This window comes from Apodemus sylvaticus, chromosome 2, assembly GCF_947179515.1.
Source record: "Apodemus sylvaticus chromosome 2, mApoSyl1.1, whole genome shotgun sequence".
NCBI classification, from domain to species: domain Eukaryota; kingdom Metazoa; phylum Chordata; class Mammalia; order Rodentia; family Muridae; genus Apodemus; species Apodemus sylvaticus.
In genome coordinates, this window is record NC_067473.1 from 7555836 (window position 1) to 7572765 (window position 16930).

The 16930-nt window shown below is 43.0% G+C and overlaps 1 pseudogene; it reads left to right on the plus strand.

The window, feature by feature from the left end:
- Nucleotides 1-4697: 4697 nt before the first annotated feature.
- Nucleotides 4698-4814, plus strand: LOC127679595 (uncharacterized; annotated as a pseudogene).
- Nucleotides 4815-16930: the final 12116 nt, after the last annotated feature.

Here is a 16930-nt window from a genome sequence, read left to right on the forward strand (position 1 = left end):
GACACACATACACAGACACACACACAAACACACACCATCTGAGAGTCAGCCTAATGCAAAATGGTGTGTACTGAATTAATCTGAATATTATTAATAGAGGTATCTGATGTGTTTTCTAACCTCATCCCTCCATGTTTGCTAGAATAATAATAACTATTATTATTATTATAGGTGCTACCTATACCCCTAGAAGCAAAGCTTTTAATTCAGAACTAAAATTATAGAAAACATTTGAAAAGCAATAGGTAGACAAAATTAATAGGGCTACATGTCTTGTTTTTAGAAGAATCCCTTACTGCCCTGATGAGTTCTTTCAAATAGATTGCGTGCTCTTTGCAGAAGAAAAGGTCCCGAATCATTCACTAGAATTTTTATTTCCTTAAATTGTGGCATTAAGCCACACTAAGTTTGAGTTTAACAGATTTTTTTCATCCTGTTCATAAAACTGTCCAAAACAGAAGGAAACAAAGGTTTTCTCTCCTACCCTGGCTCAATGCCCTGCACGCTTTTGTGCATCTTTCACAATGTTCATTGCATGGGCCAGCGTTTATTTGCAGCTCCAAGTTTTCAAGTGGGATACTCTGTATCTGCCTAACACCTGTAGAGGTGGGAGGTAGGACAGCAGTCCTTGCCTCCTTCCAGCCCTGCTTGATTTCGCTTTCATGGTTAAACCAATATCAATATTAACACCCTTTTTCTCTTCTGAGTTTTTCAAATGAGAGGAGGCGATTCTATACTTTATCTGGCAGTTATCTTTTACTACATAATACATGGCCCCTCCAAATAATACTCTTTTGTACAGAGCCATTTTGGGGCAGTCATGCACGTGGTTTGAGTTGACTTTAGTCAAGGACAATCCCTGGCTTCAGGCAGGAATCTGCTGTTAGGACATAATAGGGAAGTAGGTAAGGCCGGAATTTTTATCCTAGGGTGGAGAAGCTCAGTGAAGGTTAAGCTCATTGTTCCTCCAGGTCTAGGAATTCCTGAATTAAGCAGGTGACCCACCCAGCTGCTGGAGCAGTCGAGACTAGGACCCCCCAAGAGAAGCTAGACAACTTCCACCGGAACTCAGCCCGGAGTCTGGGGGGAAAGGTTTGCCCAAACTGTTAAAAGGTCCGACCGCCATTAAAGTTTTCGGCCTTAATCACTTAAATATTATCTTGGCCCTTCTTTTTTTTCACCCCTTCCCCATTCATCCCTCAGCTTCTGTTCCAGCAACCCAGTTCGTAATAGCTGCAGGCAGCTATGGAATACAACACTCTTTTTTTCTGAACAACTAACAATCCATAAAGTAGATAGAACACTGATAATTTCTACTAAAATAATATATCACTTTTTGCCATATTGTGACAAATGTCCTTGTAGTTAAATTTTCTGCAATTTTATTCTGGAGCTTATCAAAGATGGCAGTCTTTGCTCTCTGAATTTCCAACATGAGATGCTTAGGCAAAAGGAGGCACGTGTGTTACATCTTCAGCAAGATGGCTAACTCATCTGCAGGTTTCCACTGGTGGCATGGAACTATGGTGACCATCAGTCTTGGCATGTCCTGTGATTTGCCTGTTGCTTCTATTTGCCTTTGCCCAGCAGGGCAAACTTTTCTCTTATGAGTATTGGCTATAATAATCATCACTGGATTTCTTCTTCTAGAGATCAGCTGTCCATAGAAATCATCCCTCAATGTCTAATTGGCTGCTTGTCTTTTGCTGCCTTCAGTATTGCCTATATGGCAATACTGTATCCCTGTGTCCATATTTGTCATCCAGACATTTTCCTCCTCAATGGATAGCTGGGAAAGTGATTTCGTTTAATGCCCAGTTTGTGAATCAGATTGTCCAGATTCAAATTCCAACTTCCTTTTATTTGTGTATAATCTGGGGCTGAACAACCCATCATGTGAAATAGGTTGAAAATCATATCTATTTCATATGACAGAATAGAGATTAAACATATAAACACGAGTCATGCAGAAAGAGCATTATCGTAGAATAAACTAACATTTTTATTTGCTATCATTATGCTTCTAACATGTTTTGCTCGTTACATAGAATCTGTTTACCAGTTTATCTAATGGATTGTAACGATCAATACGCTCATGATTATGCAAACCAATGGCTTTTAGAATTTAAATCTATGTTTATTTCAGTGTATTTGTTGAAGTGAGAACTGAAGTTGGTGGTTTTCTCAGCATGACTAGACTACTGCGCTTGCATTGTATATATTAACTAAGCTCTGTTGACCTCCGGCCTCTACCCAGCTGCCTTTACACTTGGTTGTTCCTTCACTCTCCAGGTGATCCCATTACTTTCTTGCTATTCCTATTGGGTGTGTGATGACAGTATTACAGTAGGCTTAATATTTGATAGGCTAGTCCTGTATCAAGATCTCTTTATCATTCCAGTCTTCTTAGTAATTCTTAAATACTTCAGATTGCCCTTTCAGATGTTACTCAGCACACACACACACACACACACACACACGCACACACACACACAACCTCATTAAATTATGTTTATCATTAATTTATACATAAGTATTTTGTGCACATGTATGCATGTATGTGTACACATGTGTGTGCATGTGGATGCCAGAGGGCACTAATATCTATTAATAACTCAATAATAATAATAATAATAATAATAATATTCATGTTGCGCTTGGGTGACACCCTCAGGAATGTCATCCACCTCCTAACCTGGGTGGTCAGGAGCCCCGAGGATCTTCATGTCACCGCCTCTATAGTTATGGTATTGATTACAAATGCAGTCCAGCACAGTTTTCTTTTCCTTTTCTCCCATTGGTTCTGAGGACTCAGGCCTTCATGTGTACATAACATGTTCCTTTCAAACAGAGCTGTTCCCCAGGTCATTCTTGGTAATGTCTGCATTCTCTGTCACGTGTGTGGCCGTATGTGCTTTTTCAGGACACGCACATTTTGCTTTCTCTTCCCTTGGTCAGGCGTCTTCCGCTTCCCCTCCTCGTCTTCCTTTTCTCTTCTCCACCATCATCCTTCTCATTGAAGCAGCTTTGTGTCTCAGAGCTTTTCAGACAGAAACACGCAGTGGTGAGCCGGTGAGCCGGTGAGGTGCAGGGGAGGGAGGCCGGTGCAGGCGCTGGGACGGGCTGGCTCCCTTTCAGCTCTGCCTTGCGGCCTGCCCATCCTTGGCCCCTCAGGAGAGTCCGTTGTTTTCCAGCTAACATCGCCAAGGGCAGGCTGGCATAGTGCTGGACTGGCAAGATGCTTCAGCTGCGTGCCAGCTCTGATAGATGGAAGCCGTTGCCTGTTTCTCTCTGTGAAGAGAGATTCTGAAGACAACATTTTTGACAGTGGATTTAATTATCAGATTTGAGTTCAGTTTTGGCTGTAACTTTCTAGCTGTCTCTGGCACATCCTAGGCATTTGACTAGTAATTACTCAAATGAACCTCTACTGATTCCCTTTAAGTTCACGGAGCCTGACCATCTGTATCTATAGAACAAAATCACACTAACAGCTCTGTGCATTTACTGTGAACATGAATTGAAACGCGTGCCTTTGCATACAAATGTTCCCTCGGCAACAGCACGCTGCAATAATGAAACGTGCGACAGGAAGCTGAAAATTTGACCATTGACCTGAAAAGTAGCCCAGTGACATTCACTGCACTTTTGTTGCTCTGCTGCTCTGTTTCCTTTGTTAATACTTTAATATTCAATAGTAAGGGAGTAAGAGAAGACTCGGCAGCATGGATTAGTCACTGAGCTTTGGGGCAGCACATGACATCTGTCTGACACATGGTAAAATATGGCCTCGGGGTTCCTCAGTCCCTCAACCTCAACTTTGTGTGTGTGTGTGTGTGTGTGTATGTTTGTGTGTATATGTGTGTATACATATGTATGTGTATGTGAAATAAATTCAATATAAATTAAAATCTATAGAAAAATAACTTTAAAATAATAAATGAAAAATCATATACATATACACTCTAAATTAGTAGTTAGGTCAAGTACCATATCTGATCATAAAATTATGTTGACCTGACTTAATGTACTTCAGTCTTTGAAATCTCAAGATTTCATCTGTAAGCTAGGTATTGTGGTGCATAATCCTAGCACTTCAGAAGCAGAGGCAGGTGGATTTCTATGAGTTTAAGGTCAGGTTGGTCTAGATAGTGCTAGGCTAATAATAATTATTCTGGTTATTAGAACTTTGAAACATGATTTTCTTCTCTAGGTTTACATTTTCTTGTTTATATCTAAGCTGGCCAAAACATTTTGGCTTCCAGCTCTTCAAACTGCCAGCAACTGTTGCCGACAATATCTGCAACTCAGTAAGTTTCTTCAGGTCAAGCAATTATGTCTTCTATATTTAATAGTAAATATTAGATGATACAGTCACTAAGCCACAAATCTTCAACATATTTGAGGGTATATATTTGAGTTTCTATCTTAAAGAATATACCATACATGTGCACTTTAACTATCTGTGAACCAATTATGAGACATCTGTCTATCACTTATCTATCTATCTACACTAAAAGAGACTAATATGTACCTAGAAAGATATTAAAAACAATCAGTTGCTGCAATAAAAATATATTTATATCAAATATTAGCAAAGCTTCAGATACTGTGGAAAGGGTAGCAAATGTATAAGATGAAAAGTCTAGAGGTCTAATCTAAGATATAGGGACTACAGGCAGGAAGAATGTTGCAAGCCTTCCTCTAGAAGCATCAGGTATGACTGCTGTGTCATGTGTACATCAGTAGGTGGCAGAGAGGAGAGAGGACCTATGAACATCCGAATGATTAGTAGCCTACAGGTTTCTGACAAAAAGAGAGTCTGAGATGGCTACCAGACCAGCACCAGAGGGCCCAGACAGGGAGCTAGTCTGAGACAACCACTAGTCTGGCACTGTGCAGGCCAGGGGGGTGGTGGGGGGCGGGGAAGCCAGGCCTAAGATGACTCCTGCCCAGCACCATAATACACGAATTTATATAAGTTGGGCATAGCATTCCTGAGATGATCCCAGACACTCAGAGACCCCAAATGCCACTAAGAAGAGCAAGTAAGTGGTAGAGAAATAGAAGAGAGAAACAGACAGATGTGGGCACAATGAGGAGAAGCAGAACTGGAGACTTGAAAATAATGAGGAACAGCCTGATGTGAGTAGCTGGACCTGGGGTCTTGGCCTATGCTGCCATTGGGGGCCAGGTCTGGGCCCATGACCCTGTAGCAGCAGGGGTTTACTATCACCAAAGGCCAGGTGGACAACCGTGGTCTGGACTGCTGCCTATGTTGATGTCTTAGGGCTATGCAGAACTGGGAGCACTCCTAATCTGGACACTATGGGAGAGATGACCCTAGGGACATGAGAGCAGGAGAGCTAACTCCACCTCTAGCCAGCTGCAGTTTCAGTTAAGCCATACAAACATGGGAGACCAGTTCTACCCGTTGTCTCTGTGAGGTGGTGTAGGCAAGGGAGAGATACCCTCCTCCCACCTCATGCCTGGGGTCATAAGAACAGGAGAGCTGTCCCTACCCCTCCAAAACAGACACAAAAATGAGTAGCTGTGTAGATTGATATACACTTTAACCTGCCTCACTATGGTAACCTTTTATTATCTGTATGTACCCCACGGTAGCATATCGTATACTGAAATAACTTACTTTTAGTAACAAGACAACTTAACTTTGTAAAGACAAAGTGTCACATGAGTTTTCAAATGTTTGGTTTTGGGAATTGGGAATGTAGCTCAGTGGGCAGGGCGCTCGACTATCACACATGAAGCCATGGGTTTGAGGCCCTCTAGCACCGTTTCAGCAGGGCCAGTGGTACATGTCTGTAATTCGAAAACCCGAGGGAATTCAAGGTCAGTCTTAGCAATACAGGGAATTGTAGGTCAGCCTGGAATGGACTACATGAGATCCTGACAAGCAAGAGAGAGGGAGAGAGGGAAGGAGAGAGGAAGGATGGAGGGTCAGAGGAAAGAAGGAGGAAAGGGAGGGAGGGGGAGAGAGAGAGAGAAACAGAGAGAGAGAGAGAGAGAGAGAGAGAGAGAGAGAGAGAGAGAGAGAGAGAGAGAGAGAGAGTTTAGTCTAGGCTTAGCCATCATTCATGTGGAGCACTGTCCTACTGAAGGTCATTCTGAGGTCAATGGTATTTCTCAATGGCGACCCCCTTCACAGGCTTCTCTTCTGTTGGCAAGTGCCATTTCCTCCCTTTTCTTTCCTTTTCCTTTGACCGGTAAATCCCAGGGCTGGCCATGGTGCCACGCCTTCATCAGTCACCCACTGATGTGACTCACTGTGAAATTCAGTGAGAAAGGTGGTCTGTCGCACAAGCCTGGTATTGAGTTCCCAGAAAGCACCACTAAGTGACATATAAAATTTAATGTTTTAGTCCCCAAAAGCAAAGTTCCCGACCCCACATAATCCACTAGCCTATCAGTCATGGACCAACTTGTCCACCCAGGTCAAAGGTCAAAGGTTACCCCTAGATAGAGGTTTATGTTCCTATCACTGGGAAATCTTTGAACCTTCTAACTGAGAAGCATTTCTTACTTCCTGTTATGAGGAGTTCAAACTGTCTTATTTTGTGAGAAATTGATCACCATGGTACATGTATGGCTTTTACAGAACCTACAGTTCCCTACCAAGGAGTTCTGCGAAGGATGCAGGCTGGCTAGCCTGGGGTCTCACGAAGAGAAAATGAGGAGTGACGCCTTTGATGACATAAATTGCATGTGACAGTCAGCCTCAAATGTGTGGATAGTTAGCTGTAACAGTATTCCTGAGCACTATTTGAGAACTATGCATTAGAAGACCATGGACTGTATATCTATTCCCTTTTCCAGCTTCTTAGCTGATGACCCCCCCCCCCAAAGGTCTAAGATTACTCAAACTCAACAGAAAACTATTATAAATACCTTTGACCTGAATTCTACTGAAAAGGCGAACAGTTAACGATTTACATCATTGTGAATGTGTTAAATTAGAAGTTATTTTTTAAGTGAAAGATTTTTGTGTGTGATTGTTAATATTCCAAACACATTGTAGAGTAAGACTGTGTCAGCTATATATTCACAAGTAGAATGAGTAAGTTGTGAATAGACTATTCAGGCCATAGTTTTGTGAATTAAATTAAAGAATTTCCCAGAAAGAAGGAAAATAAAAAGCCATTGTCAAAGATCTAGATTATACTTGAGAGATCTGATGCTTTAATGGTTATAGAATTGGTCACTGCTAGGATGAGGTTTGATGCATTTGCTGCTTGGGCTGAATAGTCTCCTGAAAATATGAGAGTGACAATTTTAAAGGCTTCAATTTATCCAATCTACCATGTGTATAATTCATACACTATCCTATTGTATCTTAAAATAAATTATAACTGTAATCTCCAATAATTAACTTACAGTTATTAGATTCCTGAATCGTGTTAAGAGCATATTATCGAATTTTTTTCTTTTATGAGTTCTCATGAAATGAAACTCCAAAGTGCTTTAAGTCTTCTGAGCCACCAAGGGTTCACTATGCGTGCAGAGGCCTGGGGTTTTGATAGAGGGTTGAATTCAGTCCAAAACCTGGATGTGTACTCAAACCATTTGTACTGTTCAATTATTTATAAACCACCTGGCTTTCAACATATTCAACCACAGACCAAAATTCATTTACATATCTCCATATCTACCACTAGCTTTATTATGAAAACCCTCTCTAGCAATTTAATGCCAAGCATGTGATGTTTAGCATGTTCTTATGAGGTATGTAAATGGTAATGAATTGGTCAACTTGAAGCTTTCACAGTGACTTCTTGTGGGCCATGAGGATGGCTCAACAATTAAGAGCACTGACTGCTCTTCCAAAGGACCAGGGTTCGTTTCCCAGTGCCCACAGGGCAGCTCGCAGCTGTCTGCAACTCCCTTCCCCAGGATCCAACAACCTCACACAGACAGATGTGCAGGCCAAATTCCAATGCACATAAAAACAACAAAAATAAAATCATTTAAAAATTGCTTCTTGCAATGGTTTCTGTGACATTGGCAGGTAATGTGTGACACCGTGCTTTATCAGTGACCAGTTTTGTATATTTGATCTCTATATTTCTTTAAATTTTAAGGTAAATTTTGTAAATGGCTTTTTAGTCATTAAATTTTTTAATATTAATAAATTTCTCATTAATCTACTTGGGAAAAGAGATATGATACCAGCTCAAGGAATGCTGGAAACATGGTTTTGACAGAACTGTTAGATTGTCCATGATTTGAGCCACATCCATGTTATAGCCATTGACTAAAAAATAAAGACAAAAACATGCCATTGTATCTACTGTGTGAAAAATAAAATCTCGTAATATCATAGGCATGGGGGGTTACTTATCACTTCACATTTAGTACTTTGTTTGAAAGTGACCCATGACCCCTTTAAGATCAAAGTTCATGCAACTGGCAAGTAATGGCGGCTTTATTGTGTGTCTCTAAGATGTGAAGTACACAAAAAGGAATTCATAGAGATTAATTGTTTGGAAATGAACAAGTCCTGTCTAAGCCTTAAAGACTTTCTCAAGTGCAAATGAAGACAAAGAATGAGAGAAATGGCCAGTTTTATCCTGCACCACCATCAAAACAAACAAACAAAAACAAAAACCCCAAACAATTACAACAAGGACCAAATTCCTAGTTCTTGAATGTTTTTATGCTGTTCGGAGTCTCATGGTTTAAGACCCAGACATTCACTAAGCATGACAGACATTTACCAGTGTGCTAAATAGGCCTATAAAGGCTATAGGCCAGGCCTTAGCTATGTTTTACTGTATTTGGAAAAAGGGCAGTAATTCTCATTCAAATACCAATGTTCCCTGTAACCTGCACATAGCTAAATGAATACCTGTGTACTGCACATAGCCAGAGCCTGTGATGAGGCCAGGAATTTACCACATCAGTGTCACATATCTCTGTGTCCCTCCACTCAGTAATAACTCTACCATTTAATATCATCATGGCTTGACTTGATGCTTAGCATTCCATAGGTGAATGACATGTAACGAATGAATTACATTCAGTGTAACCTCTCATAAGCAGGGCTCTGAGCATCTATTTCCATGGGGGGGATTTTTTTTTTACATGTTAGATTTCTTTGGAGAAAGTTGGTAGATCTTTCCAATTTTATCTTTTGTTGTTCTTAGAGAAAACTCGCTTTCTAAGTGCTATGAATCAGCAATTGGATTCCAAAAGAATTCTTTTTAGGCTGAAAAATCATCAGCAAGGTCACGTGCTCTGAGCGTGTAGGTAGCTTTCTAGAATCTCAGTTGTAGTAAGTCACGGATAATGTGAGGAGTATTTTCTCAGAGTGAAGTGCTACTGAATAATTTTCCCATTACATCAGTATATGTGGCATCGAGCCCAACAATATTAAACAAATCCTTCTTTTTTATTTAACTATACTAGAAAGCTTTCAGGAACATATATTATTCATAGACGATTTCATCATGGAAGTTGCACACTGAGGATCCGAACAGAAAAAATTATTATTGCTGTTGTTTTAGAGAGCATGGGAATCCTAGCCTCTATTTTACAGTGGTCTAGACCTTCGATTAAATAACATTAAAATTCATTAGGTCGAGTGTATTGCTCAGTGGCAGAGAGCCTGTCTATAATGCTCGTAATTTACCCTGGATTTGGTCACCACCCAAAGTAAATAATAATAATAACCCAAAGCAAATTGAAATTCACCTTGCCTTGAATGTCAGTTGTGAAAATGAGTCTGCCTCAGCACTCGATGATGCTGTCAGCCATGGTGACATACTATGCAGTGTTGAGGGGACATGACATAGGATGGACTTTTAGTGGGGTGAAAGGAGACACTCAGCCTCAGTCGACAGCAAGGGTGCTCATTGCTGCTTCTCTTAGTGCCCCACCTTTCTCTTGGTGTGTCTCCCTCAGAAGGCCCACCCTCCTCCCTCTAGGCCACGTGCTTCTGACCGTCTGTCTCTGCAGTTCTTGGGCTAGGTCTAGGAACGACGCTCCAGACTGGGACAATGGGCACTTCTATCATACCAACTGGTTTGAGGGTTGGCATGTGACTGACTCTTGGACAGCTCAATCAGATTCAATCCCCTAACGATAAAACAGGTCTGGATTTGCCAGAACCTACCACATGCCAGGGTCTACTGAGACTTGTGTCATTCTAGGAAAGAGAAATAGAGATGCAGAACTTGCAGCATCATGTCAGCTGTGTGTACAGGTGAATCTTCCTCAGCTGTGATTACAGGTAAATCATTCTCTGGGCTTTTCAGTATTCATAATCAATAAATCACTTGCTGATCCAACTAAACCGAATTAAAGTCTGCTTAGTTATAGCCAAAAAGGTTTGTCAGGTGTAGTTGACAAATCAGACTGTACAGACAGACTTTAAAACATTACCTGGCAATAATGTCTGTGGACATTCCAAAGGAGCTCAAGTCAATAGAACAGTAAAAGAAACCAATTTAGAGAAATCAAGTATCTCTGAAAGAATTTGAAGGCAGCTTTAAAATCTCACCAATCTACCTTGAGGAAATACAACTTATTTGAAAATAAAATGTGAGAGGCAACATCGCATGCTCTCCTCTGCAGCTTTCAACCCATACCTTAGCTATAGGTTAGTAATTCAGACATGTTCCTTAACCGGTTTAATGTAGATTAACATTTAAGTGGGAATTCTTCTTTATGCAATGTAAGAGTTAACTAATTAAAATACTTTACTATTATGAAATAGTGTATATGTATGAAAATGTATTAGAAGCATTACATGTATAACATACAATACACAAAACAACCTAGAACAACAAGCACCAGCAGACCTACTCATCTATATATTGCTATAGCATATATTTAAATAAAATATTAAATAAAATATCTTTCTCCTTCCTACAAGTAATTGTCATTCTCATATATTTTTCTTATCCCACTGTCTACCTGTGAATGCTTAAATAACAAGTACTTACTGCCCATCTAAGTTGCTGTAAGTGTATACTTATATTGTGCTTGCTCTTTAAGTGAAACATTACTTTTGTGAGAGTAGTTCATCTGAGCAGCTCCTCATTCTCTTTCACTGTTCAATAACATTCTACACAAGTTCTTTGTCGGACCGCGAAAGGCAGTGTATGTTTGGGTTGAGCTAGGTTTGAACCCCGGCAACCCAGTGGATTTGGGGCAGAAGGCCATTTGCCCATGCTCCCAGACACTAACTAGGCTACACCATGAGGCCCTCAACTACATAATTCTGTGGCCATCAGTCGCATAGGGCCATGCCCCAGGTCCCTAGTATTCTGGCTGGACTCCACCCCCACGTTTGCCCCACCCCACAGTTACCTAGCAACAGCCAGATAGCCCAGCCCACTATAAAAGGGAATGCTAGGCCTCTCCTCTCTCTTCTCTTCTCTTTTCTCTCTTCTCTTCTCTCTCTTCTCTTCTCTTCTCTTCTCTTCTCTCTTCTCTTCTCTTTTCTCTTCTCTCTTCTCTTCTCCTCTCTTTTCTCTCCTCCTCTCTTCTCTTCTCTCTCCTTTCCTCTACTCTCCTCTCTTCTCTTTTCTCTTCTTTTCTTCTCTTTTCTATTTAGTTACACCCAAAAAGCTGTCAGTCACTCCCGTGACAGTCAGCTTAATAAATAAAGATAAATGTGATGGGAGAGCTAGGAAAGGATAGAGAGGGATAGTTGCTATCAAAATGTCTGACTTGTTTTCCGATTTTACTAAAGTGTATTGCCATGTGAACCTGTTTCTAGGTTCTCTGAGACTTGTAAGAAGTTTATGAACATACACCTGTGGGAAACTACGGGTCTGGTTTTACTATGTTTTCTGCAGGTATCCAATAGCCTTGGCACATGTATTGAAAAGCCTACTGCTCTCTTTTGATGTGCAGGGCCGGCTGCCTAGTACTGCCTTTCCACATATTTGGAAAGTCCTTGTGTATAGGCTTTGGGCTTTCTCTCACGTGGTTCCAGTAAATACAGCAACAACCTAAAAAGGAACTGGTTTCCCACACTCAGAACACAGACCGGCACATTTTGCTTAGGGTCTTGCAAAGTTCGCAGTGAGTTTTCTTTGTTTAAAACTCCAGTCCTCTTTACTTTCTTTAAACCTAATAATCCAATAAAATTACATTTTATGTTGTATCTAGTCACTTTATGTGAAGAGCCAGTTAGTAACCCATCCTGTTAGAGGCCAATGCCCTTGTCCTTAAGAGTTAAATGTTTACTTACCACACACACACACACACACACACACACACACACACACACACACACATATTTCACTTTGAGATACCTTGCCATTCCAGATGGTTCCTATGCTCTTAGTTCTGTTTTTGAAATGTTACTTAATTTTTCTAACTTTATTACCTTTTTTTTGTTTTTTGTTTTTTTCCGAGACAGGGTTTCTCTATGTAGCCCTGGCTGTCCTGGAACTCACTCTGTAGACCAGGCTGGCCTCAAACTCAGAAATCCACCTGCCTCTGCCTCCCAAGTGTTGGGATTAAAGGCGTGCGCCACTGCCGCCCGGCTACTTTATTACCTTATATTGATATAATTGTAATACGAGAGGCCTTTGTTGGCCTGGTTCTGATCGTCTGTTGTTTGTAATTATTCACTGGGTCTTGCTCTTAGTGTTTTTTGTTTGTTTGTTTGTTTGTTTTTAATTGTGCGCAGATGTTTCATGACTCCTTAGCTTTCAGAATTTTTTGAATCCTGACTTGGGAGTTTTTGCTTTTTCTCTCCCTTGAGAGGCTTTGGACTTGTTTCTACAAGTTGGGTAGGGACACTTTAAGGTGTGTAGGGACCCTTTAAACACGGGAAACAAATTCCTGACTTGAGACCTTTCCAGGAAATGAAAGTGTGATTGGAGCCAGAACTTCTTAAACTATTGTTTTAAGTTTGAGAGAGGTGATTCCCTGGAGTCTCTACCCTCTGTAGAGATTAAGATCAATGCAGAAAACATGCTTTTTCTAGCTCATTCTTCTGCTGAGGGTCTAGAGATTTGGGGATGGGTCACAGCTTTATGTATGCATATCCTCATGCCTTGTGAACCTTTTGTACTGTGTCACAGACAGACACTTTCATAGGGTATAATTAAGATGAATTACTATAAACACAAAACACCATTTGGGAGTTACTGTGAAAGCTTCTAAACAGCCCGTCTGTACATATCTCCGGCCAGCACTAGTGCTTGTGGACTGATCTGCAAAGCCACTCTGAGTCCCACGGCCCTATCGTCCCTCCCACCTGGGACCTAAGTTTTATCTCCTGTCCCACGCCCCACATGGCCACCAAGGAGGAAATCCAAGGACTACCGAAGTGAGCAGATGTATCAGAGTGCTGGGTGGGCTGGAGGCTCTGTTATCTAGGGATTCCTGGGCCTACGTCACCTTCAACTTGCAAGGGCTCCTCTTCATTTCTGCCGAGCCCGTGTATTGAAATAGATTTCCTACCCAACAATCTACTCGCCCTCTCATATCTGAGCATTTGTTTCCCCAAAAGATGTATGCAAGAGCGTTTTAAGCCACAGTGCTTAGAGCCAAACAATATCCAAAACTTAAAACATATTTCCAAAATGGCAACTCAAAACGATATTAATAATGAATGGTGATTTTGTCTATGATGTATATTCATGAAAATGAATAAACCTTTGGCACACGCAACAGCATAGGCACTCTTACAGCCATGATCTCTGAGTCAGATATGAAATAAAATATAATGTATAATTCCATTTGCATAAAATTTAAAAATAGGCAAAAGGGAAAAAAATCATCCCAAACACGCAGTTGAAAGTCCACTCCATGCCCTGGAGAAAAGTGATTGTTCAAATGGCTGTGGAAACTTCTAATGCTCTGTGGATGCAGCTTACCCGGGCGCTCCAGGACACTGTGTAAAGATAGTCTGCTTCGTGTGTTTTACCTGTGTCTCTGCTGTATCTGTGTAGCACGTCCACGCCTGGTAAGGAGAGGGTGGCAAATCTCCTGGAACAGATATGAGCTTCCTGTAGGTGCTGGGAACTGAACTCTGCTCCATCTGGAACAACAGTCGATGCTCTTAACCACTGAGCCATCTCTCCAGCGCAAATGAATATGTCACATTTTATACTTACTATTTCTTTTACGCTCCATTGATATGTTTAATTTATACTTTATTCACTTAAATACAAAATGAAAGACTTAAAAAAAATAATAGCTTCCCTGGTGGCTGCAACTTACCAAAAGGTAAAAGCCTGAGCATCCTCTGTGGTCCTAAACCCATCTGTCCCCTTCATTTTCATCTCCAAACCTATCACCCCAGCTGTTACCCAGGCCCACAGGTGCGGATCCAGATGTTTCTGTTTCTTTCCCCTCATCTCTGTGAATCATTATCTCTTGCATTAAGTGGTTGCAGTCCCGCCTTTCCCTGGCACCTACTTTCACTGCTGTATAATGGGGGTGCTCTTTTTAGGTACATGCCATGACCACAATAGGCACTGGCTTACCATGTCTTCTCTGCTCCACCCTTGTCTTCAGGATAAAGACCTCACTCTTGACTGAGGCAAATGCTGCACTGATCTGCACTGCCTGCAATGGTAGCCTCAGTCTGCATGAGCCACACCCATCCAGTGTCAAGAGCTCTCATCTCCCTTCTGCCAGGGTCTTTCTTGCAGAGATGCTTTCCCTCCCCGACCCCCCCATACCTCCTTCCTTAAGTCAGCTCCTTGTAGCTCTTAAAGTCAGCTCCTTCCTCACTTAAACCAACGCCACCCTCTTTTCCCCATCACTTTTTTACTTCCCAAGAGCATGTACCAATTTTGTAACTCTATAATTGATCATAGTAATTGGTATCTGTCTCTCCCACTGAAAGGTAATATCAATGGGGCAGGAACTGATTTTCCCCTGAGCTTAACAAAGGGTTTTGCATACTGTAATTGTTCAGTTACCATTCGGTGAACTAACAAATGAGTTACCAATGTTCTTTTGTAGTGTGCTAGAAACTGTGCTATAAATTACTTTATTGTATGTATGTATGTGTGTATGTATGTATGTATGTGTACATATGTATGTAAAAGCTGGTAAGAAGCCAGAAACCTAACTTGTGGCCTTCTACTCACATCATCCCTGTCCCTGAGTTTCCGCATCACCAGGTGTTCTGGATCTGTTGTTTCAGCGCCCCCAGCATCCTTCCTGTTTTCCTGAGCCTTGAATGTCTATGCACAGTGCTGCTTCGGGGCCTTTGGACTCTGGTTTCCTGGCCACAGTGTTCTTCCCACATGCCTTCCACCCTGAAAAGTTCCAGCTCCCCTGCACTCTCTCAGGGAAGCCTTTCCTGATGTCTTTGCTCTGTAAACTATGTATTTCTGTTTTGATTTTGCGTAACATTCACCTCTGTCAGAAGTAATTGTGTCTACTCTTCGAATTTACCCTCTCCCAGCAGGAGATTCCGAGTTCCATGTAGCCCAGCACATGTTGGCTACAGCTCAGAGCATGGCATCCAGCCCTTTGGTATATAGCAGGCAGTTGAAAATGTAATTGAATGACTAGACCTCACATCAGCCTTTTCTCTTCTGTATATGACAGTGCTGTCTAACAGTCTGCAAGTCTGCACCGATTCAATACCTGCTAGCCATGTATTACTTAATACATGGGTTACTTAACCATGGGTTACTTAAACTTTACTTAAACATTTATTTAAACTTTCCAGTGTAATGTTAGTCACGTGTATGAATGTGTGTGTGTTACATATAGGTGGTTCCTATCTCCTGAAACTATGCTTTGGTAAGAGGCAGAGAAAAAAAATCCTTTGCAATGAAATGACCACAAAGGTCTCCCTTTGCATCTTGCTTCCTTTCGCCCTTCTCTCAAACTCAGGCAAAGACTACCATTTTTGACATTACCGGTTCCTGGTTTCTTTACAAGCAAGGCTTGCTTATTCTGGTTTGGTGCTGAGCCTGGAGAAATGCATTAGAACCTGGCAGGCTTGTTCTCCCTTCTCTCGGTGCCTTGGGGCTCCTGTCAGCGGTGCTCGGTTAAAAAACGTGCTTCTGGATGGTTTCACTTGCCCGCAGTCCTGCGTGAGATAGCTCATTACCTCCTGCTTCATCGCGGCTGCCACTCCTCTGCATGCCTTCCCCTCCCCCACGCCAGGGACAGTGGTCATGCATGACATGTAGAAGAAATAAACTCGGACCTACAATTTACTACCCTCCATCTCTGTCTTAGAAATCCGGTAGCAATGCGTAAAGGCAGAGCCCCCAAAACTCGCCTGTCGGGTCTCCTCACCAGAATCCCCAAGGCCGGCCTAGAAGCCCGACGATCTGGCCCACACCACTCCGGGTGGCACTCCCACCGTCACCCAATTTCCCTTTCAGCCTGGCTGCCACTGAGGACCCCGGCTGGGGCAGTGGCGGGACCGCGAGGCCTGGCTGGCTGGAAAGGGCTCGCGCGCGCGGGGGCACCGTTGCGGTTCGGGGTTAGTGGCGGGCGGGTCCCCAGAACAAGTGCTGGCCGCGGGGACTGCGGGACGGCGGGCCCCGAGGGGCGCGGGGAGCAACCGGCGCAGACAAAGAACGGCGCGGTCCCCGCCGCCCTCGGCTTCCCCGCGCGTCCTGGCAGAACAGGCAGCGGTGAGCCCGGGGCTCCGGTTCCCGGGGGCAGCCCGTCGGTCCCCAGCGGCTCATCGTTCGCGCAGCAGCCGGGCAGCCCTGCCCTTCCGGGCCGAGTGGGGCGTGGGCGGGAGACGCGCGTGTGCGCGGGGCGCTGCCGGAGGTGCGGGCAGAGCTCGAGGGGGCGGGGACGGGCGCGGGGGCGGGGGCGCGGCTGGGACACGTGTGGCGGCGGGGTGGGGGGAGGATAGGGGGCGGTGCCCGGGGCTTTAAGAAGGTGCGGAGGGGGCGGGCGCTTTCCCAAGCCCGGCCGAGGGGCGTCGCGTGCACACCGGCGGCGGCGGCGGCGCTCGGAG